Here is a 26,919-nt window from a genome sequence, read left to right as displayed (position 1 = left end):
TTGGTATCAAATCGCCCTTTTATTTTAAGGGGGATGCAACAATAGTTCATTAAAAAAAAACACATTTTCAGCTGGGTGTGGTGGCATACATCTGTAATCCCAGTGACTCAGGAGGCTGAGGCAGGAGAATCATAAGTTCAAAGTCAGTCTCAACAATTTAGCAACACCCTGCAACTTAGTCCCGATCTCAAAAGAAAAAATGAAAAAGGGCTGAAAATGTGGCTCAATGGTTAAGCACACCTGGGTTCAATCTCCAATATAAAAAAAAAATCCAAAACCTTTTTTGAGCAGCTCTTCTGTTTTAAGCACTATGTTAGGTCCTTAGGTCCATGGAATACACGCTGAGAAAGCACAATCCTTATCTTTAAGGAGCTCACAGTCTATTGAAGAAGACACACATATACAGATAATCACAAGTCAATAAGAGAATTGCTGATAGAAGAATATGCACAGCATGGTGAGAATTGAGAAGACGGAACCATTATACTGAGAGAAATTGGTATTTGAAAAAGGCCAGAGTCCTCGATCAACGCAGTCAAATTTCTATGATAAAATTACAGGGCTGGGGATGCAGCTTAGGGGTAGAGTGTCTGTTTAGCATGTGTGAGACTCTGGTTCAATCTAAAGTACTAGGAAGAAAATCTATGATAGAATTGCAGACTTGGAGATGGGACAGAGAGGAAAGAATGTAAGGATGAATTTAGTGAGCCTTTCTGAAAATATCCTTGTGCTGCTCTGATATTAGAGTTGCTTGACTGCATTCATATTTGCTATCATTGGGTTCCTACTGTCAAGGCTGGGTTTAGTGAGGCCCAAGGCTTGTCTCAGCAATCTCTGCATTGGCTTCTGCCACATCTGGTGTAGGGTGTTGGCTGCTGGGACAGCAGACTTAGTATTGCCATTTGAGCTGTTTTACATATGCCTGGGGCTGAAGTGGGTCTAGTCCCTGAGCCATTAGAACTTAAAGAATAGGGCTTGTCTGGCATCATTGGGCCTGCTAGAAGAGGAGGATTGAACTAATATTGAATAATGTTTCATTTTAGTTTAGAGCAAGGTGTACTTATGTCCTAGGCATTTAGTTGGTTAAAGAAGCAATCATAAACAAATAACCCACTGTGATATGTTACACAGTAAAGTTACATAGAATGACCTATGTATACAAAAGGATGCAGCAACAAATTGTGTTTTATGAATTATTTTATGATTATTTTAGAATAATCTTCAGTGGGGATAGACATTAGAACTGGGCTTTTCTGGATGGGGATACCAAGCATTGTACTGGACTCTTTAGGAACGTAACTCTTACTAATGATGTTTTGGTTGCAAATTATGGAAAACCCACTTAAATTGACTAAAATGAAGTATGGAATTTACTGGATCATGTAACAGGGAAGCCCAGAGGTTAGGCAGGTGAAAGGCATATTTCTATCATGACTCTGGCTCCCTTCCTCTGTGGTTCTTTTGACTGCTGTCCTCTATATGTTGACCTTTTCCTCAGGCTTATTTCCCTGAGGGGAACCAATAATAGCTGGGGCTATTTTATATTCAGTTAGGTAAAGGGTGTTTCTTCTTACATCATAACATAAAACATGAACCTTAGTGGTTAAGAATAACTGAAGTTTAGGATTATACTAAGCATGGGAAGTCCTCTAAGAATTAGTTCAAAACCAGCTGAATAGCCAGGCACAGTGGTGCATACCTGGGCACGGTGGTGTATACCTGTAATCCCAATGGCTCAGGAGGCTGAGGCAGGAGGATCACGAGTTCAAAGGCAGCCTCAGCAAAAGCAAGGTGCTAAGCAACTCAGTGAGACCCTGTCTCTAAATAAAAAATAAAAACTAGGCTTGGGGATGTGGCTCAGTGGTCAAGTGTCCCTGGGTTCAATCCCTGGCATCCTTCTCCAAATAAAAGCAGTTTAACAGTTGAAATAACTTGACAGTAACCTCAAATTTGGCTTCTGTTTCATATTTGTTTCTTAATTTAAGCAGCATGCCTTTGCCTATGACTCTTGTGGTGTGTGTTGATTTAGAGACTGATCAATTCTGGATTTCTAGAATAGTAATACCATTTCCATAACACAAAGGTCATTTGTCCTATCAAGGCATTTTTTACAGCCTATATATGTAATATGTGTGAAGTTAATTTTGGAAAAGCAGTATTGTGAATGATTTGAGAGTATAGCTTCTGGAACCTGCCCATGTAAGGTTCTCATCTCATCACTTGGCTGGGAACCTTGGGAAATTTTTTAAATATTTTGAAGGTTTAGTTTCTTTATCTAAGAAATAGAAACAGAGTTAAGACCTATCTCATAATGCTAAGGATTACATGAGGTAATCCATGTAATGCATATGGCAAAGGTTCCCAATGTTGGTTAACTGAACTCTTATTGTCTTAGTAATTATTTTCACTGAACCGCTAAGTCAAAAGAAATATGGAGCATTTCTGTTTATTGAGTAACTAGGTGCAAAAAATTAATAGTAGTAATTCATGAGGTATGTTTCCTTCAAAAAATTTAAAATATCTCGCAGCACCCTTCTGAGTTGGCTATGTAACCCTGGGCACTTTGGTGACCAGTTTGGGAATAGAACATTTCCAGCCAGTTGGTTGGTATTAATTACATGGTAGCTCTTATTATTGGGAAATTACTATTATTAGAGGGGATCTGAGTATCAAAGAGGAAGTTTGAGAGATTTATTTTTACACTTATAGACAAGAAAATCTCATACCCAAAGTGGTGCCATTTTCTAGTTTTGCCACTACCAAGGTCTTCCCACTCCCTTTATCTAGCTCATTAACTGAAAGTCACTCTTTGAGAGTTCTGACTTTTAGATTAAAAAATTCTTCCCTTTGTCTCTATCTGGCCTTTCCCTCCCTTGTTTTCTTTCCCCCTCTTCCACTTCCTCTCTCCATGTCACTCTCAGCTAGTGTCTAAAACCTGGCACCTGCTCTCTCTTGATGTGGGGAGGCTGTCTATTTAATTCAGAAGGAATGATTGGTTGGATTTTGTTTTGATTCTCAGCTTGGCCTGTGAGCCTGAGCGAACAGGGGGTGCTGATTGCTCATTCCTGCATACCTCTCTCTTCTCCCCTAAGGGAATAGAGGAAAGCAATTTAAACAGAGAGGTTGTAGAAGGTGGTCTGTGGGCTCCTGCACCCCAAGGGGGAGGGCTGTGCCAACCCTTAGCAATCGAGGTCCATGGGAGATCTTTGACTTTTTCCTAGAGGCTAGAACTGACTTTAGTTCTATTTGGTTGTTTAGATTCACTGAAGGGAAATCTGATGTTTGAGGAATGAGGAGGAATGAAATAACAGACCTGTCCATGCACTGTTGACTCTGGGCCTCCTTGGTGCTGGCCGGCAGAGGTCGGGAGCGGCTGGCTGGCTGGCTTTTAGCCCCAGCCGGCGGCGTTTGCTTTGGCCGTTGGGGGAAAGAGCACTTTGTGGAAAGCCAGCCTTCCCGGCCAAGGGCCTATTTTCATCCTGAATTTGTTGAGTCCAGCCTGATGGCTGGGTCCAGGATCAACAGAGGCCATGGAAAACGGGACTGGATGCCTGGCAGCCAGAACTGTGGGCTTTGTCTTCCTGACCAGTGCATTCAGCCCTGAGCCCATGAAGGCAGGCATAATAGGGAGCCAGGAACCTTGTGGCATCAAGATCAGAAAGAGCTGGTTACTCTAGCTTTTGTTACAATGGTCATTGTAGTCTAGGTATGGCTGGAATAGATCACTAGGCCTCACCCCTTTCTGGGCTATTCAGTCTAGAAAGGTGAATGTGTGGCAAGAGCTCACACAGCTCCCAACATGCCTGTAGTCTCCTAAGTGGGGACCTCCATATAATGAGGGGCCATGAAATCATTGGGTCAATATCTTTACCAACGAACCAGATGCCATGAGGGTGCAGAGAAGTCTCAGTTGTGAACTCTTTCCTGTAGGAGCTCAAGATCTTTCCAGGGAAACAGGTCATTTTCACAAAGAGGTACTTTTCAGTCCTAGGCAGGATAGTCTTAGGACCATGTACACAAAGAAGTGCTAAAGGAGTTCAGGGGGAGGGCAAGAGCCCTAGGGAAATAAGGATTGAGATGGGTCCTAAAAAGTGAGTAGGAATCAAAAAAGATATGATAAGTGTTCTTTAATGCTTCTAAGATAGAAATATTTTGAAATTGACCCAACACATATCTTTGGTTTGCTGTAGGATCCTGGCCTCCAATCAGATTGTGTTTAGACTATTTGAGTTGGTTTGAAACCTGGGTGACCAAAGTGATCTGCATTTCTCAGACTCATGCAACTGTCTAGAACTGGGATGAAACTAGAAAAATTCTGGAAGCATGACAGTTGTACCTTGTCATTTAACCCTATTATAATCTGAAACCCAACAGTGACTTCTTTTGCTTTCAGAATAGTCAAACAACTGCAATTGGATATTCAAGGTCTCTCACAGTTTGATCTCAACTTTACCTTCCAGCTATTCTCATTCTTCTTAGAGACTTCCAGCTCTCCATTCCATCTAAGTCTTCTTCCACCCTGGTGCCCATGGGGGGTGACTTGAAGTTATTTATGGACTTATTGAACTTTGGCCTGAGTCCCCTCTTTCCTTTTGAAAATTTAGCATTTGCTGTGAGCTCTTCACTTTCTTTCATATCTACTATTCCCATTATATTCCTAGTTAATCAAAGTCCTATTGAAAACTGATTCTTTGTAGCTCTAGATCAGGGATCAGCAAACTTATTCTCTAAAGGCCCAGATAGTAAATAGTTTAGGCTTTGAGACTCATACTGTCATCAATGCCTAAGTGTTGCTGGGTTCTAACACAATTATTTAGGGACTGAAATTTGGTTTTCATCAGTCTTCACCTGTCACAAATATTATTCTTGGTGTATTTTTCAACCATTTGAAAATATAAAAATCATTTTCAGTTCATACTCTGCACAAAAAAATGGCATTGGGTTGAATATGGCCTGCAAGCTCTAGTTTGCCAACCCCTACTCTAGAAGACAGACTCAGACTACTGTATGGAAATTATAGGGGAGAAATTTGGGCTCAAATAAAAAAATGAGCATCATATGAAAATGGGATATGTTGCCTGGGAAGTCAGATCTACCACGTTTTCACCAAAAGTATTCAAAGACCTCTGGTTAGTAGTTTCATAGGAAGACTCAGAGGTCTTATGGGAGATTCAAATTGATGCTAAGTCTGTTGGACCATGGTTGTCATGTGTTGCTTCCTCCCTATAGCCATCAGTTTCCAATTACTTGCTGTTTCCCTTTTATTTTTGAAAGTCTATGTATTTGTCTTTCACTCCTCCCCACCTACCATTTGATGAATGGTATTTACTCCCCAGTTTTTCATCTTTGTACCCCTTATTGTCCTTCCAGAAATGCAAGGGTTAATGTCAAAAGGGTAAGGTTCATTGGACAGCTGCTGCACTGTTGCCTGGCAACCATCAGGGGCAGCCGAGAATTTCTGCAGAGAGGTCTTTGTGGAAAGATGGTCTGACCCAGACATTAGGGCAGCGTGTAGAGCGAATGAGATAATGTATGTAAATGTCATTTATTAATTATAAAAACAAGGTTCGATTCTGTCTTACAGAGTGTCATATCCCTTTCCTTTACTGTCAGGAATTTAAATTTGCTTTAAGAAATTTCAACTCCTTTTTGCTCCCCTCCCTTGTACAGTGGTTTGGTCCGGTTTCTTAGAACAGCATCCCCTTTCTGCCAATCCTCCACAGTGGTCTGACCCTGACTTACAGATTACTTACTAGGCCCTTATATTCTTACTCTTCCCTCTTCTTCTTACTTATCAGTCCCCATCCCAGAGTGCTTTGATGGCACCTTATAGCAAAGCATCCCTGTGCAGCCCCCTGTGCATCTCAGTGGTTTGATCCTGCCTGGAGAGCATCAGCATCTTTCCCCCTCCTGTTTCGCACCAATGATTTGATCCTGCGTCACTGAGCATCAGTTTCTTTTAGCCCCTCCCCCGGGGTCCACAGTGGTTTGATCCTACCTCACGGACTGTTAGGTCCTTTCTGATTTCCCCTCCAGCATCACCACCACAAATGGTATGGTCCTTAGCATCAGGTCCTTTTTGTCCCCCCCCCCCCACTGGTCTTCTAAGCAGGTTTGAAGCAGCTTCATCTCATTCCTGATTCATCCTGTTCCCCTCAGTGGCTTGCTCCTGCATTAGCAATGTAAAACTGGCCCCAATGGGTTTCTAACTGGCCAGAAGTTGCTTCTGATTAGTTCAAATCTTTTGTGACAAGAAAAAATCAGCTCTGACCAGTTGAAATCGATTTTGACCAGTTTAAAGCTAATTCTGCAGAGCTGGAGCCTGAGGTCGGTAAACCCAGGAAGATGGCTGAAGACTATGCTGATTCAAGCCAAAGCAAGGAACCAGGTACTTACAGAAGTTGAAACTGAGCTGAGACCTAGGAAATAAAACAGATTAAATAAGGAAACACAAAAATAAAGGAGCTAGGGTAGATTCAGGGAAGGTTCAGAAGAGGTTAGTTTTACCCAAAGTTTATTTATTTATTTTTTTGAGAGACAAGAGGCCATTTCGTGGAAGAAGTGCAGGGTTTGGGGCTCTGTCTTGGTTTGTCTGGGAAGTAGTATGGGTGCTGACACCATCCAGTAGTCTCATCAGACTGGAGTTCAGACTTGGTCCTATATGGCCCCAGTGATCCCTGGCTCTGCAAGCCAGCTCCTGGGGCCATTCTTTGTGTCTGGCCTCACCTCAGGCTGAAATGTATAAAGTCCCAAAGCATGAATCACAACTTTCCCATTCCTTTAACTGTGGATGGTCATGATATTGTTCAGTTTTTTAGGGATATTATTTAAGTTGGAAGGAGGGATAGGTCAATCTTGAACAAAAGAGCTAATTCAAATAGGTAAGCCATAAGGAAACAAGTCAATTCATTAAAATTGAGGTGAGGGGTTCACTTTACAATTCTTTAGAAAGATAGGTAACAGAAAGTGATAGAGAACAGTATCTGATCTCTCAATGGTGGGATTGGTTATCTATCTCTTTGTGGCTTGTGGCCTGATGAAGAAATTGGACTATGTTATCTGGATTTCTCCCAGGTGGTTGTGTTTCTGTTCTTTGTGGGGACTGCAGTGTGAAGGGTAGGGGGCTAGAAAACATGGAATATGAAAAATGAAATTTTCATACACTGCAGCATTTTGAATTTATGTAAAATCTCTGCAGTGGGACAGTGGGCAGGCCAGATGCTTTGATGACGAGTGACATAATGCTGCAGGATTGAGGGTGGGGTTGAAGCTCTGTTTGGTGCATTATGTCTCAATATCTTTTCTGCAGAAGGATATGGCTCTGTGACTGTTTACCTGTAAGGTGAAAAGCAAAGGTTTCCTAGAATGACATAAAAACTTGGCTGCCTGAGAGGGAATCTGATCCTTTTGTGAGAGAGCATGGCTTAGGAGCCTGTTTTTGAACTGTCTTTTAGGACGATGGCTTCAGTTAGCCACTGACTATTTCTCATGAGGGAGGATGGCGGCCATTTTAGTCAAGACAGTTGAATGGCACCTCCAAATGTTGAGGTAGAAAAAAAAATCAAAAGATCTGGAGTCAGATAATCAGACTTGGAGTCTGGCACTGCTATTTTGCCATATGGACTTTGAGCAAATTATTTAAACTCTCAGAGACTTGATTTTCTTATTTGTAAAACAATGTTAATGTCATCTGCCTTAAAAGATAAGAACCTTAGAGTTTAATACCGTTTGGAGCAAAGTAGCTGCTATGCAGCATTTTTGTTTGATTAAACTGAATTTTGTGATAGGGATTATGTGTGTGTGTGTGTGTGTGTGTGTGTGTGTGTGTGTGTAGGGGGCAGTGCATAATTTATGTTGATAAAAATAATTTCTTTTTAAATTTCAGCAGAGTTTCATCCAAATGATGCTACTTGAACTATATTGAAGAATGCAGGAGAAAATTTTCATTGAAATGCTTTATAACTGTAACATGAAAGATTGTTGTTTTTATAGTGATATGTTTGTTGATTATCATTAAAGTAGCACATACAAAAGCCATAGTATAAAATGTCTTCCAGCATTGCAGACTCAAAGAACTCTCTGACTCCAGATTCAATTCTTGCCCTACTTCACCCTGGACCTTGGCTCCCAGAAGTCCTGACGTGTGGTATGCAGCATCATAGACCACAGTGACCCAAGTTGTGGAGGTGGGAGGTGATGGTGTGGATCATGTCAGAAATATAGATGTGAACATGGTTGGTTATTACAGTCTCTTCTTTGGCCATGACATACTGGAGCTATCTTATTGCAAGATAAGCCTGTATTACCTCACCGGGATTCTGTTGCCCTCCCTGAAAATAATAGCATCAGGTAGAAAGGCAATCAGATGGACCTTTAAGAATGTGGAGATTCAGTTTCTGCCATTCATAAATGAGGGGGATGGGACCCAGATTAGGCAGTAGAGCATCAGCTTGAAAAATTTAAATTTCACTATATTTTTGTCTGAAATAGCCCCATTTAGAAGCTGTGTCCTATGCTCAGATCTGTGTCCTATGCTCAGACATGACTTTTTTTTTTTTTTACTTTTTAAAGAAAATTATTAGTTTTAATTAGCAGAAAGCTAACATGACCTTTTTTTGAAAGGGTCACTTGATTAATAGGTGCAGATAGGTAATGATTACAATATACCTATATTGCAGCAAGGAACATGACAAAGATTTTTTTTTTTAATAACATTCTGGTGAACATGATGGAAGAGTCATGAGCTGGAACATTTTCCTTTATTTGGATTCTGAAATAGGCATTTTAAAAGAATGTACTACTTTTATTGAGCACTTACTATGTGCCAGGCATTGTGCTAAGTACCTTTGTGTGTTATTCATTTAATCCTCATAACAGTCCTATGAATTGCATATTATTAATGCCATCATACAGATAAGGGAACCATTTACAAATGGTGTAAATTATTGATTTTGTTTCCCCGGGAGTAGGACTTTTTATGAAGTATGGATGATAAGGGCACATTCTTTGGAGAAATCAAAAGAATTACTTGGATACAGGTTTTTCCAAAGCACACAGGCCTTTTCCCCATTTTAGTTTCACTTTTAGGAGGCTTACCCCTCCTTGGTACCTCTGACATTTTGTGAGCCCTGTGATTGATGTGAATGGGTGGTTGTTAGGTCTCTCACATGTAATAAGATTGGAAAAAGGTACATCTTAGCTGTTGTAAAGAGAGGTCCTTGGTGTAGGCTGTAGGGCTTCTGTGTCTGGTGCTTGATGATTTCAACATTGCAATTAATGTGTTGGATAGACACGTAGAAAAGTATGGTCATCAAGTGTTAAGAGAGAACTGGAATGGGAGGAGAATAAAATGCTGCATAGTAGAACCAGAAATCTAAGAAGGTATTCCAAAACCAACAAAATAAATTTGAGAATAAACGTGACGTCTTGTTTTAGTTTCATGAAACAAATTGAAAATTTACAACTTTATAGGATGGGTACATGTTTAATATGGCTGCCATAAAAGTTAATGGAAACTTAGGTTGCATTAATAATAGCATAGATTCAAGAATGAAGGAGGTGATTATTCTGCTCTTTTCTGAGTTTGTAGAACCATACATCAAGTCTTGTACTGTGTTATGGCAACTGTCTTTTAGAGAGGGACAAAGATAGAATAGATATTAAGAAGAGAAGCCTGGAGGATGAATTAATTGCTATCTTCCTGTACCTTTAGGTTTCTCATGAGAAAGAGGATTTTATCTGTATGGTTTGATGCCAAGGAACAGGATTAGTATTACTGAGTGGAAGTTGCAGCAGAGCTGACTAAAGATGAAATGAGCTGTTACAAGAGAATTAGCTCCTTTTCATTGGAAGCATTTAAGCAGAAGCTAGTTGACTATGTATATTACCGATTTTAGTATCCTATAAGACTTCAAATGCAGTCTTAATCCCCCAATTCAGTAGATTGAGAATTACCCTGAGCATTTCTTGAGTGTTTTTTGTTTGATTGATAGAGAAGGTATCATCAGGAAGGAGAGGTATAGAGTGAACCTTGATAATAACTAGTGGGTCCAAAAAAAAAAAAAAGAAAGGAAAAACTTGGGTTGTCTGGTGTGCCCCAGCCAAGAATGATGGTGAAGAAAGGAAACATTTACCAAGTACCCTGCATATGCCTGGCGCTTTTACACACATTATTTCTTAATTTCCATCACAACTAGGTGAATTATATATTATTAGCTACACTTCCTTTTTACAGTTGAGAAAACTGAGGCTCAGAGAGAGTAAGTGACTTGCCCAAGGTCATGCCACTAATAACTAACCTTGGGGGCACACGTGAGAACCCTCCATAGGGAAATATGTCACAGAATTTTTACTTTTACCTGATCACTTCTCCAGTTGAGTAAAGCACTGGTATTGCCAGAGGCGAGTCAGGACTGTGTGGACAAGTGCGTCATGCTGGGCTGGGTGCCTGGAGTAGATGAGAATATCATGAAGATATATGATCAGCCTCTAGTCCAGCAGGTCCTGGAGGATGGTGTTGGACTGCAGCTGAGCTATTACACAGGCTAAATGGCATGAGTGTTTATTCAGAGTGTCTGTACCTTATACAGAACACTGTCTTCCATAGACTCTCAGAATGGCACATCTGTAAGAAGACATAGAGATCCTCTTTTTTAATTTTTTTAAAGATCAGGAAACTGGTTTTGAGAGGCACAGGGACTTCTCCAACTTTTCTACTTAATAATTTTGTCCCTGATACTGCCAGAAATTTATTTTTTAAATGTAATCTAGAAAATTCGGATTAGAGCTTTTTAGAGATTTCTTTTTCAGGAAGGCCCCATTCCTCTGTAAAACTTGCTACTCTGTTTCAGAGCTGCAAGATAGATGTGTAATACTGTGGTTTCTTTTTTTCTCCCCATTAGAGAGGTCAGCATAATACAAATGGGAAGAGCATAAGCTTTAGAGTTGGGTCATATGGGATTGAAATTCCTTACTGGAATCCAGGGGAAAGTGTTTAACTTCTTTGAGCCTCAAATTCTTTACTTATAGAAATGGAAATGATTGCTTGTTTGTAGTCCTGTGGAGTTTGAGGTGTTTGTGTGAAGTCCAGGTGGACAGATCCAGAGAGGATGAAGCTCAGAAGAACAACCCTACCTGGATATACAGATCTGAGGATTAATAGGCAATGGGAAGATATGTAAAGCCATATGCAAGGTTGACGTTATCTAGGTGGAGGGATCTCTTCCACATGATAGCCCTTCAGGTATTTGAGATTGATAACCATGTTATCCAGATTGTTCAGTTCTCTAAGTTTGCTGCATCTAGTATTAACCTCTAGGTTGACCATCTTTGATACTTCTGCATTTGTCTTAGATTCCAGCCTCTTCATCAGTTAAGTTGTCCTTTTGAGAACATATCATGTTTTGGTTTTGTCATCATTGATGTGTGGTGCTTTAAACCTAAACATAGTACTACTATTATGGGATAGAGACAGAATAAGACCATCACCTCCTTTATTATGGATACTATACTTTTATTGATGTGTCACAGGGTTTCACTAGTTTGTTTTTGGTCACATATATTGTTAACTAACCCTCTGAAGTCTCTTAGCAGGTACTACTGATAAGTCCTATTATTTGCTCTCAATCATTATAAAATAGTGATGGTATATGGTAGCGAGTGTCAAATGTTAAAGTGCTTTAAACTTCCCCTGGGAGAGTTGTTAAAAATGCAGATTCTGGGCTAATCCATATTTTGTATCATTTTATTTTATATTGTTGACATTATACCAATCACCTGAACTTCTTTTATTGAAAAAAAGGTTAACATAATATGGCCATTCTCTAAGTTTGTTTTGCAATCTTTTTACAGTTTAGACTTTTTTTTTCAGGTTCTCAAAGGCTTGTGTTTATTTTAATTATGTCTATTGATATTTACTGTGTTAGAATCTAAAACAGACTTTAAAAAATTCCTGATTCTAGAATAACAACAATAAACTCCAAAATGTGTTAATATAAGTATATATCTTTTAATGGAAAATAATTGTATTTTTCCAAAGGAAATATATTTTATAAGTGGAGTTGTTTCACTTTTAAAAATTGTGTTCAATGTCTTACTTAGTAAAAAAGCTGGATTCTCATATCTCCTTTTTCAGTCTTTAGCCATATCACACATCATACAGCCTCAGGAAAATTTCACTCCCGAGAGAATTAGAGTGAAAAAAATCAATTAACTTTTTTTTTTAATGTAGTTCAATTTATTCAGATTCCAGAACAATCTGTTCCCAGTGTATGTAAACTGGTCCTGAGTGCCATGAGACTGAAGAAAAAAAGGCATATAGATCCAAGATTGCATAGGATGCAATTTATTGGGGACTTAATGAGAGAAGTGTGTTTCTGGGTAGTAGCAAGAACAGGTGGATCCTTGTAATTTGGTACACAAGATGGGGCTTACAATGTGTTCAGTAGAAAAGGAGTTCATTCAAGCCTGAATGTACCTGATTCATCTCAATCTAATATCAGAGTTAGGAATCTTCCTGACACCAGGGTCTGATTGCAAACTCTACATGCCACTCTAATGGTTTTGTTTATTTATAATGTGCTAGGAAACTATGTGAAAAAACCTGACCAAGGTTATTCCAGGGCAATAATAATGATTATGATTCAAGATGGCTGCAGTTATGTGAAACTGAATCCATAAAATTCATTTTATAGGTGAGGAAACTTAGGCCTATAGATATATACAAGGTCACACAACTAGTTTTTGCTGATACAAGATTCCTAATAATAGTGATCTCAGTGGTTTTACATTTTTTTATGCTTAGTACTATATTATGCATTTATTTTTTTTTAAATTACATACAAGAGGAAGTGAGGGGAAAGGGAAAAATTAACTTTTTAGTAGCAGATCATTTTGACCTTACGGGTCACCTAAAAGGCCCTTGGGATTGTCAGAGGTCTTTGGACCACATTGCTAAATTTACTAAAATAGTGATTAAGGATGTCACATATTGGGGCAGAGATTTGCTTTAGCACCTACTATTTGCTCCATTAAAAAAAATCTTGATTTTACTGGGCACAGTGGCACGTGCTTGTAATCCCAGCAGCTCAGGAGGCTAAGACAGAATGATTGTGAGTTCAAAGCCAGCCTCAGCAAAAGTGATGTGCTAATTGACTCAATGAGACCCTGATACAAATGATACAAAATATGGATTAGCCCAGAATCTGCATTTTTAACAACTCTCCCAGGGGAAGTTTAAAGAACTTTAACATTTGACACTCACTGTCACATACCATCACATAATTCATAATGATTGGGAGCAAATAATAGGATTTATCAGAAGTACCTGCTAAAAGACTTCAGAGGTAGTTAACAATATATGTGAGTCGGTGGTGAGACAGACACCAAAAAATACAAAATAGGGCTGGGGATGTGGCTCAGTGGTTGAGTGCCCCTAAATTCAATTCCTGGTACTCCCCAACCACCAAAATCCTGATGTTACACAAAAAGACAAATATTGCATGATTCTCCTTATGTGAGCTACCCAGAACAGTCAACCTCAAAGAGATAGACGGTAAGATAGTGGTTACTAGAGGCGGGAGGATAAAAGATACTGAATCAAGTTGATGGGTTCCATTTCAGTTTGGTAAGATGAAAACATTCTGCTGTTAGGTGGTGGTGATGGCTGCCAAACAAGGAGAAGTACTAAATGGCACTGAATGCTCAAACAGGGTTAAGATGATAAATTTTCTGTCATGCATATTATAACACAATTTTCAAACCTAAAAAACAAATTCAGATTGTGGGTTCTTGGTCACCAATATTCTGATTCAATAGGTCTGCAGTGAGGCACTTCAGGTGATTCTGATGCAGGTCGTCCTTGACAATGCTCTGGGAACTATCATCCATGTGAAGAGAACTGCATCCTGTCCATCTTCATCCCTGGCAATGACTAGCCCCATGCTGCCCTGCTTCACTGCAGAATGCAGCCAGAAAGTGGTTGTAGGATATCTGCAGCTCCATCTCATTTCCTGATTTCCAACATCTTGATTTTATGGAAAAGGTAAGATCTTTTTCCCTCACTTTTCCATGTTTTGGAAGTTCCTTAGATGTTGTGAAACTGGTTCATCTGTATTTAGATGTATTTAATGGGGAACAAGAATGATAAAGAGTGGTCAAGACATTGATTGATGACAGGCTTGCTATGATACATCATCTATAAAACTAAACTTCAGGTGTATTAAATAGATATTTTGCAGAATACTAAAGCCTTAAGAATAGAAGAAAATGTGGGTAGATACATGGTTTGTCTCTGGATAGGCTTAAGTAATACATGATATAACAAAAGAAAGGGATTATATATTTGAAGAAATAAAAATGAAAGCCTGTAAATCTAAAAACATGAACAAAATTAAAGAACAAATAGACTGGAAAATTGGTCAATAATATGATAAATACAGTCAGTCCTCCTTCATGGATTCCATATTTGCAAGCTGGTCTGCTCACTAAATTTATTTGTAAACCCAAGATCAATACTCATGACAGTTTCCTTGTCACTCATCTATATTTACAAAGTGGCAAAATATTTGCTTTACCCACTGTGCGCATCTCTAGCTGAGGCCCACTTCTGCGTTTTTGTTTCATCTTTCATATTGTAAATAAGTAAGCTTTGCACAGTCTGATTAGCGCTATGTTTTCCCACATATTTTTTTGATTTTGCTGCTTAAAATGTAGTGCGATCTGGTATTTCTAATCTTAGGAAGGCTTTTAGAGAAACTACATGTGTTCAAGAAGTTTCAGGCATAAGTTATAGTGCTATTGTCTATGATTTCAATGTTAATGAATCAACAATATATTGTTATTGTTATTATTTGAGATGAGGTCTTGTGTTACCCAGGATGGTCTTGAACCCCCCAATCCTCCTGCTCTAGCTGGCTGAGTATCTGGGATTACAGGTGAGCATTGCCATGCCATACTTACAATTGCCATACTTACAATATACACTAAATGAGATGCCTTTAAACAGAAACACACATGAACAAGGTTATATATCAACTGGTTAATGAAAAAGTGACCAAAGGCTCGCAGAAAACTCATTCTGCATTTCCCCAGGGCTATGGCTCAGGATTTACTAATTTAGTGTTTGCTACGATTTATTTAAACATATCAATTATGAATAACAAGACTCAATTGGATATAATTATATACCGTATATAATTGTATTATTAACTCTATATGATTATATTACCATCTAACATACTGAATATATAAAATACATATACAGTGATAAAAAACAGTAAATCTCAATTAAAAATTGGCGAAGGAAATATAAAGGTAATTTGCAGAACAAAAACCCAATGCATATTAACATTTTTGAAAAACTCTTCCATTTTTGTATTAATAAAGAGAATAAAATTGAAGTAGCAATGGGCATGTCATTATTGTTGCCTATCAAATTAGAAAAACATAGAAAAGACTTAATACTCTCCTGGGGAGAGTGCAATGAGGTGGTCATTCTTGCACACTGCTGGTAGATTAAATCAGTACTTTGTTTTAGGAAGTAGTCTGGTGGTTTGTATCAACAACTCTAAAAAGGTTAATATCTCATGACTCAGAAATTCAACTCTATGAATGTCTCCAGAGGAAAGAGAGATTCAGATGAAGATTTATGTGCCTTCAATATAACATTATTTGTAAAAACAAAAATGGGAATCAAAATAGGAATGCTTAAGAATAGGGGAACAAATATATTATGGATGGAGGCAGGATGAAAGATTTATAAAACCATTAAAGATACTTTAAAGAACAGTTAATGCATTGCATGTAGAAAATTCATGATTTAATTGAAATAAAGCACATTATAAGATATATGATAAAATGGAACTATGCTAAAATTATATACACAAAAATAAATGAACTTGAGAATAAATGTTTATTGGAGAGTAAAGCACATTTTATTGCATGTGTCTTTAACTTTTTACAAGTCGAGGGGGGGTCCCCTAGTCTGCTTCTTGGTAACCATCCTTTTTATCTTATTCAGTTAGGCATATTTTAAGAGATGGGACAATAGGTCAGAAGAGGAAACAGGGTACTACTGAGATGGACCAGACCAGGAAGAGCAGCATTTGGTACATGTTTCCTTTCTCCCTGTCTTCCCTACTTTAGTAATGCAGAGAAAGAAATGATCCATATATGCTTGTGTGAAAATAAGTAAGGTGGGCAGGAGTTTGGAAAGCTTCAAGAAGAAACTGACATTCAAACTGAGTCATGAAGGATTTGTAGACTTTTAGGTGAAAATTTCAGGATAGTTCTTGACCTTCTTAGCTTTTAAATGTCAATGATGCTACTCTTGACTGACTATAAGATCAGTGCGCTGAAAGTGATTCTCCTTTGGGATGACAATACCTGGAATTTTGTAGTGTTTTTTCTCAGAGTTCAGGTAAGTTGTCATATTCTTATGCTCTGTTCTTAAGATCAATAGAGGATAGAAACACAAAAACATTTCAAGAATTCTATAGCATTTTGATGAATCAGGTATGTGATGTGGAAAATGGATTAAGGGTGGTGGGGTAATGGGTAGATTTTGAGGAGAGAAAGAAAAGGAAATATTTGGTCTTTTAATTTTAACTAATATACTTAACAATCCTGTGAAGTAGGCAATTATTCTAATTTTGCAGAGGAGAAGTAATGAGGACCTAAATGGTGGTGGAGTAGTAGGTGTAGCAAGTAGTAACTACAATGGGAAAATAAAATTGGAAATAGCTGCAGCACAAGGGCAGGGATTATTAGTTGGCTTTAACTTGAATGCACAGATAACCATTGAGATTCTTAGTTCATAGGGTTGTGCCAAGGTTAGATAAAACAAGGGCTATGATAGTGCTCTGTCCATTGCCAATGGGGGATACCCCAAACCTAGGAGTCTGGGCAACCTGGAGGATAGAAAGGATATTAAAGGAGGTGGGGACTCAAAAGATTATTTTTTGGGAAAAGATAACATTCTCTAATTCTTCAACACCTCCCCAGTGAGGGTACACCCTGTTTTCTTCCACTATAGTGAATAGAGATTTTTTTCTCTCTCTCATATACATATACAAATTTAATTCTATATAATTGTATTTGTGATATAATATTATAATTATATATAATGTGTGTATATATGTATGTAATTTGTAGATGCATACACTATCTTTGGTAGAATACACAAGAAACTTTGTAGGGATTGCATCTAGAGAAGAGACCTGATCAAACTGGGAAGAACACAATTTTCATTTTGTACCTGTTGAACTGTGTGGCATGTATATGTTACCTACTTCAAAAAAGAGAATCACAAAACAGATCAAACATAAAATAGAAAAACCTCATATGCACCCATTATATTTCCATCTCCTATACTTTAATGACAAAATGTCCCTTGTGTCCTATATCCTTATATGTTCATAAAGCTTTTCTGCAACCATTCTAACCCATATCCTATCCTTTCTGATCACTTGTTGTGGGAGCCAGTGGGAAGAAAGAAATGGAACCAGCAAGTACATATTGTTAGTGGAGAAGGGAAGAATGTTAGGTAAAGCGGTAACTTTGTGTCAAGAGAGGGTTTCTAATTTAGGTATTTCTTAATACCTAAAAATATTTATTTGAATTGTAACGAAAAGAGACTTTTATAGTTGTTTGTAGGTGGAGGAAAAGAAGCCTGGAGAGAAAAGAGAAAGGAAATGGTCATAAGTAGGCTTAGCAAAACTATCAGCTATGTTGAACTAAAGTTGTAAAAATGTGTTTCTATAGAACTGTTCAGAAATGGTTCTGAAAACCTGAAAAGCTCTTTATAAGTTCTCAGACCCCAGAACAGGCCTCTCTGTAGCCATTCCCAACAGTAGCTCTTCATAAGTAGTCTTTTTGGGTCTGCTGAGATCTATCAGATATTCATTCCACAAAATTTAAATGACATAGCACAGGGCAAGAGTTATGTGATTTCATTTAATTGACTAACTTCACATTCACAAAGGGGAGAAAGTTGGTATGAGAATAAGCATGCTTTGGTACAGATTTGATGACAGATTCGGGTCTAAGTGTTGTGGATTCTAACAGAGCCGATATAGTGCTTGGTTCCTAGTAGGTGTTCAGTAAGTGTTTGTAACGTAATTCGTTTATTGAGCACCTCCTATCAATCAAGCACTGTGCTAGGCTCTGGGACCACATAGATAAATTAGACAAGGTCCTCTTTGAGGTGCTTAGGTCTAGTGTGGTTACAATTAGGAGATAGGTTTTATTACAGAGGTACAAACAGATAGGAGAGGACCTACCCAGGAAACAAAACCAGATTGTAATTTGTTGAGGGTTGAGCATGGGAAGAGGATGTGAGGAAAGGGAATATAGACTATTTGTTTAAAAAGCTTGGTTAAGAAACAAAGTAGAGAGAGACTGTCAGAGAAGGAAGATTGAGGGACTGCTTCTTGAATGATGAGAGATATGAGTATATTGTTGTATAGAGGAGAAAAAATCATCATAGAGGGAAGGGGTGAAGATTCAAGGATATAGGAGGAGACAAGAGCAGAAACTGGGAAACTCTAGTAAAAAATTGTGGGACACCGAGAATTCTCATGAAGCAGGAGATCATGAATTTTCAAGTGTCATCAAGTCAAAATGTAAATTTAGTTAAGTTAAAATTATGGACTTAAGTTAAAGTTATAGAAAGGATAGTGGCTGAAATATGAACTGTAGGGCCCAGACCTATAAGAGAAGATAATTATGCTTGAAAGGACTGACAAATTGGGAGAAATCAAGAGATCAAAGAATAGGAGTAGCGAAGTGAAAGAAGCAAAAGTCCTCAGTGGAAAAAAATAGCCAAAGAGTGTGATATACAAATTTAAGATTGTAGAGGTGGAGTAGTTTCAAGGCAATGAAAACACCTTGGATGTGGATAATTGAAGTATAGGAACAGTTCACTTTATTGAGCACCTCTTACCAGTCAAGACTGCTAGGCTCTGGGACCACATAGATAAATTAGACAAGGTCCTCTTTGAGGTGCTTAGGTCTAGTGTGGTGTTGAGTTTTGGAAGTGGAATTTCATAGTTAATGATGTTCATGTTCCTCCATGATCATATAAAGACTTGCATCAGGAGTTAAAGGTTCAATTTATGTTTGGGAGAAACCAGGAAGTAAGAAGTCAGTGATGAGACTCACTAGTAGGGAAAGGCTAGTCTGTTAGCTTTCAACCCTTTGCCTTCCAGGACACATTAGTAGGTGAGGGAAGCTGTGGTGTGGATCTGTGTGCTTGGTTTTTCCTCTTCAAAGGACTTCTAAGGGAATGAGATGGCAGACATAGGCTGCATGAGATGTTTGACCTGTGACTGTGGAGTCTAGCCTATGCCAGTAGCACCAGCTGCGTAGAGGACTAGCCAGCAGGATAAGGCACTGCAGTGTTTGTGGCTAGCCAGTAACATGCAACTCCTCAGAAGCAATGAGAAGTATAAGGATGAGGAGGAACTGAATCACACAAAGGAGATGGAAACAACATGTTCTAGGCTGAGTAATTCCCCAGAAAGTGTGGTGAGCCGCTGGTCTGTCCATGTATTTCCATGGTCTTTACAAGAACAGTAGTGAGTAATAACATATGAAACAGTTTATCCCACTGATGCCGTGAGAGGAATGCCAGGCAGTGGGGCCAAGTTATCCTCATGTCCAGTAGAGCTTCTGAGGTACAATTGTGGTTACCAATTGGTTCCAGGATTTAGATCTTGGTAGGGGAGATATCTCAGAGGAAGAAGAGTGACAGGTAGCCACTCCCATCTTTGGAAATACCTGTGAGGAAAATCTAGAAAAATTGGAGAATGGCTCCAAGAAGCTCCAAGCTGCCCTTTTCACAGTAACAACAATATCAAGAAAAAATAACAGTTATAGTGATGATGACAGAGACTAATACCTAAGTAGCACTATTTTAAGTACTTTTATGCATGTTAGTTCTTTCAGTACTTAAAACAATAATACTGAGGTAGATACTTCTACCAGTTCATTTTTTCATTTCTATAATGAAATATATGAGGCAGGATACTTTATAAATCAAAGAAGCTAATTTTGGCTCATGGTTCAGGAGATATACAGTTAAGGGGATTTGCTGGTCAGATCCTAAGATGGAGCAGTCCATCACATAGCAAGAGACAGGGAGCACATGTTTATCTATGTGTCTGGTTTCTCTCCCTCTTCTCATAAATCTACCAGGATTCAACTATCAAGGCTCTATCCTAATGACCTTGTCTAAACATAATCACCTCCCAAAGGCCCCACCTCTAAACACCATATTTGGATTAATTTTCCACCCCTTTACTACCTCACAATGGGGATGAAATGTGAACATCTGAAGCCTTGGGACACACTCAAACCACATCCAAACCATGGCAGTACTAATATCCTCATTTCCCTAAGAGAAAGACACAGTGTTAACAACTCCCAGGATCTATCCTGCTTTACCCCATCATCTTAATAGCTTGGGTTTTGTATGTGATGTACAGTAAGAGACTTTTGCCTGGCTAAATCTTTGGAGATTATTTGGTCACATGGTATAGACCATATCTGTGGAAATATAATATTGCTCTGAAGCCAACTTCACACAAGTGTATGATCTAACATTATAACTGTGTAGATATATACTTGTAAAAGTCAACTGTCTCTGGAAGGTAACACAAGGAACTTTTAACCGTGTTTTCCACTAGCAAAGTTAACTGACTTTAAAGTTGCATATACTCTTTGTGACGTGTTAAAACTGTTTATTATGTGTATATATTACTTTCAAATAAAGAAAAAACAAAACCTTCAAATCATATAGTCAAAGAGAATAACTTTCTAAATACTCTTCTGAAAAGTCTACTTTTCCATTTCCCATTTCTCCTCAAATAATACAGTAACAGTCCCATACTCATGACTAGACTTCAGGTAGGGGAAGGGAACTTAACAGGAGAGAATCTTACTATTGCAATTTTCCCTGTGTATTCTTGAGAAGTCTTATTGTGTCTTATAAACCTTCCCAGTAGGTCCATAACAAACCTCAATAGTGTACATTCTGTATTTTGTATTTCACATAGAGATAAACATAGACATTTGCCACTAACCTACCCATAGCTTTATTGTAATGGGTTATGACTAGATTTGGGTTCAGATGGGTATTTGCTTTAACAAAAACATTCTAATTTGACTATTCTGAGGGACCTAATGCAAAATAAAAAACCTTGTACATGTCTGGTTGTTTGAGAGTTTCCTGCACCATTGGAGTTCATTACAAACTATATTTTAATATTAGACCTCCACATAACTCTTGCTGGCTATGTGTTGACCTGTCTTTGCCTGTGCCCCTTCATCTTACCCATTGCCATTTTGCCTTTTCCCTTCAAGATCCCCCTCTGAAAATGAAAATTGTTTCTCTGTTCAGCCTTCCTTTATAGGCTAGAGCCTCTTTCTATTTCCAGCTCAAACTCTCCCCCCTCTTTTTTAATTGTTAGTCTGTGGGAATTGTTTATTATAGTTAAGTTTCAAGGTGACTTAAAAGATCTCTAAGGTCACTTCCTGCTTTGTAAGTCTTTGATTCACTTGATGCAAGTATTTTACATTCCAAAGGGAAAACTTCCCTTTGTTGGGCCTCCTTCTCTACTTTAGGATTTACAGTGTCTGGGATTGAATATACCTTTTCCAGGGGCAGCCCAGGGAATTTACAGTGCTTAAACTAACAGTGAAATGTCTAGTCTCAAAGGGGCTGATGTTTGTGTGGAGGCCTTCCTAGCTGTCCTTGTAAATAGCTACTTTTCCCTTGCCATGGGCAAAAAATTGGACCATCAAAACAGAAACACCATCATTCTTGTGGAGCATTCTTTGGTCTTCCACCCCAGTATTACCTTTGCTTTTTTGAGGTTACCTCCCAGAGTAGGCTTGCTCAATCCATCTACATGTAGATTACAGCCACATTGTTGAAAAGGCCTCCAACATGTGGACTGTATAGTCACTGGACTGTATAGTGGGTTCTTCTGACTCCAGGTCTTCAGTTGAGGACTTCACCTCATGTATTTGCACTGCCCCCGTACTAGTTGCTGCTGACCTCAGAATCATCTTGAGAATTCTAGGAAAATCAAACCCTTATGTTTTACCCTAAGGCAAAACTCTGTCCCTCTTATTACCTTAAGTGCCTGATTTCCATTAACCACTTTCTTTTTTTTTCCTAGTGAAAATTAATACCACATTGAAGGAAGATAAAGTCACATGGTCTCTGGTCCCAGTGCCAATATAAGACCTTGGCTGATACATAGTGGAAAGCCAAAGACAGGGAGAACAGCTCTGACACTGTAGAGTGGATCTCTACCAGCAAGCACACTGCCCTAGGTCAGGGGTCCTGGACCTGGAGTACCATTCCATTGTAGGCTGTGTTGGAAGGGATTCCTTGTTGGAAGGATAAAACTTTTAAAAAATAAAGTCATCTCTGGCTTCTTTTCTAAGCAGATAGCATGACAAAAAAAGGGAGTAGAAGGCTCTAGTAGGATCTAGAAATCCCATTCTCCTCTCTCCCCAGCTCCAAAAGGAATCCAATTTTGTCCTAGCTCACAGAGTCTGTTTGGCTCCTAGTGTCAACCTTAATTGACATCCCCAGCAAAAGCCTTCAGATGAATGACTCATACCATCAGAAGGATGCTCTAGGGGTCGTCTTATTTACCGGATTCTTCTTTTCCCTACGCCAAGCTCCTATGAAGGATTAGACTTGAAAGAAGATCTTAACTGCTGGACTTGTTGGGACTTGTCAAAAAAAGCTCTAGGATTATTATTTCCATTTATACCCAGGGAAAGTAGAGTGCAAAAAAACAAAATAACTGGGGACTCAGTTTTATTTGCCAGCCTGGCTGTAGATAGGCTTGAGATGTCAACTTCCCAGAAAACATAACTGAACAGAGACAAAACAGTTAAAAGAGTGGTGACAGAATGGAGCCTTCAAATAGGTCACCTGAGTTGTGAAGCTTCTGGTGTTTTCCTAGTACCTTCCATCTACATGAATTTCATTTCTGATAAGCTTTTCTTCCCTAAGATCTATAGGCTCCAACTCACTCCTTATTCCTGGTTCCTGGTAAGTCCCTGAACTTGGGAATACATTCACACATACATATACACACTGTCTGGATCATAGGAGCTAAAAACTCCTGGTAACAGGAATTGTATGATGTTTCTCCTTCAGTCATAACTATCCAAGGTGATTTCAATGTGCATATTTCTATATAGAAAGGCATTAAATATTTGATTCTGGCTTTGGCATTACAGCTAATTTTCAGTTTAATGACTATAACTGTGGATTAGAGTTGGTAGCAGACTCTCAGAAGTTACCACATGGGGTCTTTTGGTCATTCCTGGGAGGGAACATGGCTTTACAGGAGTGGTATGAAATACAGTAGATGACCAATGATATTGACAGTGAGTTTGACATGGTGGAAATGAGGGTGTATTATTATTATTTTGCATCTTTATATATGTTATAGTTTTACTAGTTATGGACAATGTACTGGTTATATATAGTATGTTTAAAATAAAATTATGCTGTGTAAAAAGGAGAAAAGAAAAAATCTGTTGGAAATGGAGAACATTTTAAAAACACAGGTGGAAACTTAAAAAAAGAGGAAAGAAGAAAATATTAAAAGGTATCAGGGTTGAAAAGAGGAAGAAGAGTGAAACTAGAAGGAAAACTAAAGTGAAAAGGAAACACATGTAAAAAATAGGAAATAATTTTAGAAAGTTAAATGAGTGAAAATATACAAGAAAGGGGACATGACAAAGAAACATAAGAACTAATCCTAAAAAACTACCAATGGCCAAAGTTAGAACAATTAGAGCAGCAAAATAAATGATATGGTATTGGATTCCAAACCATCAATTTGGATACTTGCCACTTTCCAAGAGGTAAAGTGTAGTTCTTCCATCCCATCCCAAGCATGGGCAATGTCTTGATTCCATAGAGTATAGTACAGAAAAGGGGAAAAAGTAATTTCACAGTGGAAAAACTTGGCAAATAAATGTACTTCAACCAAGTGATCAAGGTTAACATCAGTAGTGATAAATCATGTTGATACTATGTACCTTTGTTTTGATGTGATGAGACGAGCACTTCACCTCTGTGTGTTTTTTTTTTCCCTCCAAAACACATTACCTCAGTCGAATCATGAGAAAAACCATTGGAAAAATTCCATTTGAGGGATATTCTACAAATACCTGACTGGTACTGCTCAAAACTGGCAAGGTCATCAAAAATAAGGAAAGTCTGAGAAACTGTCCAAGCCAAGAAGAGCCTAAGGAGACATGACAACTAAGTGTAATATGGTATCTTGGATGGGATCCTGGAACAGAAAAAGGACATTAGGTAAATACTAAGGACATCTGAATAAAGTATGGACGTTAGTTAAAAAGTATAAATAATTAAAAGTATATATCAGAATCACTAATTGTAACAAATGTAAAATATTAGTGAAAGATGTTCATAATAGGGAAAACTGGGTGGTATTGAAAAGGATGTTGTGTATATTGAATCCTTTGTACTATCTTCAACTTTTCTATAAACCTAAAACTATTCTAAAATAAAGATAATATTTAAAAAATTAAAATACAATAGGCATAAGAGGAGAGAGAAAGATTTTTTAATGAAAGAAAACAATGCAGAAAAGGATAAATCATAAAAGAAAAACCAGCCTAAAGTTCTAAAAAAAAAATCTCTCTAGCCCCTGACATAATCTCTGAAAAAACAAAGAAGTAAAACACAATTGAAATCCAAAACCCAAGGAAAGAAAGATGTGTAGTGAAGGGAAATGCAAAATAAACAAAAACAAAAATCAAGCACAAGATGACCAAAAAATGGAAAAAAAACTGGAAAAGAAAATTTTAAAAAACTACAAGCAAAAAAAGAAACAAAATGATCCAAAACTCCACAAAACATAAAATGACAAAGCAAAAGAAAAACTAAACTAAAAAATAAAATCCCAGAACACACACACACACACACACACACACACACACACACACACACCACACCAAAATTTCCTCTAAACAGAAAAACAAACTGCTCTAAAAACTGAACATCAAAAGAAAAGAGATTGAATAAACAGGGAAAGGGAAAAAGTACTGAAACACAGAAAAGGATATAAAAAATCTTAATGGATAAAAAGCATAATAGAAAAAAAGTAAAAACAGCAATAACAATAAAAACAAAGGAAAGGGGGAAATCTAGTAAGTTTCAAAAAGTGTTTGCATGAGATAAGACGTGATTTGCTTTCTTTGGGTAGGTGTACGGAGTGGGAGAGAAGTACCCACAAAATGCAGCTGTCCGCACTGCCCGTTGGGAGCTGTTGGAAGGAATGAAAAGGGCATGTTATTGTAACATAGGCAGACAGGCATTTAAGTGGCTCATTACCACCATATTAACTTTTTCCCATGTGAGTCTGGGAAGCTGACTGTTTTACCCAAAGCCCCTGAGCCTTGTTTTATTTTACCAGGGTTTCAGAGATAAACATTTATTGATGGGCCAGGTCTAAGGTCTGTATTGGACTATGCCTGTCCAGAGGGAGATACTGGTTTCTTTTTCAAAACTTTATTATGAATGAAGGCAGTTTCTAGCTGGGCCACAGTTAAGTGACTACTTGACAACTCTCCTAGTACCTCGCTAAGTTAGGTCCTAAAAGTTACTAGCTACTAAAATTTAACCAGGAGCCAGAAGGCAGTCTTTGGCATTTGCTTAAAAACATAGTGTGATTCCTACCTATACAGTAGGGTACAGAGATGGGGATTATCCCAGCTAGAATCCCAAATAGCAGCAATCCCAAACAGCAACAGTTCTAAATAGCAGAAATCTCAAAGGCATTTGGATTTGGTTTTATACTATGTAGTGTGGTTTATTTGGTTAGTATTAGTTGTTCTGTCTTTAAAATTATTGGTTTAAGATGACATTAGAATCCAATTAGATGATAATATTTAGTCTTGATTGAGTGATGGAGAGTGGTGACTAGGGTGAAACATTTTTCCAACATTCTTCATTAGTCAAGTCATCTCAATTACAATCATTGAATATTTGATGACGATGATACTTGCGTGTATATCTTGACACGTGGTTGACTCCTCTGGCCTTTATCTGGCTAGAAGTGATAGCAACAGATACTTATAGTGATAGGAAAATTGGGGCACATATCTCCCACAAATCACATAAGTGCATGGCCAAGAGCCAAAGGCCTTTATACTCCCAGTTACCTTATATTCCTTCTTGGTCCTGGTGCTTGCTTCTTGGGCCTGTCACCTGGAGTGGCAATGGTGAGTACTTTGGGGCATATAGAGCATATAATAATGTCATTTTTCAAATGATGAGTCATATGCAGAAACTGAGCTAACATGCCCACAGAATAAAAATGTTGATAGGAGGAAGGATTATGAGATCTAGAATGAAGTCCTAGGATTTATTTCTGCCTCAATGCCCATATGAACCAAGTGATTTCAGGCGAGTCACTTAACCTTATCAAAGCTTCCTGTATACAATATGCCTACTGCTCAAAAATTTGTGATCTTTTTCCCTCATGGTGAAAATTTGAGTTGAAAAATATAAATATATACTGAAAAAATTATTTCCTGTTAAATCAGGAATAAGGTAATTTGAAGTTACCATAACAAAAAACAGGATGAGGTATTCATCACAAACCAATTTCTTTCTCCATGTTTTGTCATATGCTGCTTTCCTTTTCTAGTTTGACCTCTACCCCACATCCCAGACAAACCATCCTGTTTTATGTGTCGTCCATGAAATAACACTTCAGCAGCATATTCAATAAGTTGACAAACTTAGGGTCAGAAGAGACCTTGGACTGAGAGGTGATATCCTGCAGAATATTAGACTACACTAGTGATTTTCATACACCACAAATTTTCCCCAGAATATTGAGGCATCACACA

General features: G+C 38.2%; 1 protein-coding gene across 13 annotated transcripts in view; it reads left to right on the top strand.

Moving 5' to 3' along the window:
- Nucleotides 1-5,999: 5,999 nt before the first annotated feature.
- LOC110599405 (coiled-coil domain-containing protein 43) overlaps nt 6,000-26,919 on the top strand; it is a 181,515-nt gene continuing 160,595 nt past the window's right edge. For 3 of the 13 annotated variants that reach the window (XM_078034722.1, XM_078034727.1, XM_078034719.1), the window contains exons 1-3: nt 6,097-6,388; nt 13,816-14,041; nt 24,148-24,352. The gene's annotated coding sequence lies outside the window, so the exon portion shown is untranslated. The other 10 variants (XM_078034721.1, XM_078034720.1, XM_078034726.1 and 7 more) reach the window with 10 other exon arrangements.

Source organism: Ictidomys tridecemlineatus, chromosome X (genome assembly GCF_052094955.1).
Source record: "Ictidomys tridecemlineatus isolate mIctTri1 chromosome X, mIctTri1.hap1, whole genome shotgun sequence".
Classification (NCBI taxonomy): Eukaryota; Metazoa; Chordata; class Mammalia; order Rodentia; family Sciuridae; genus Ictidomys; species Ictidomys tridecemlineatus.
This window is presented reverse-complemented; position numbering and strand designations above follow the sequence as displayed.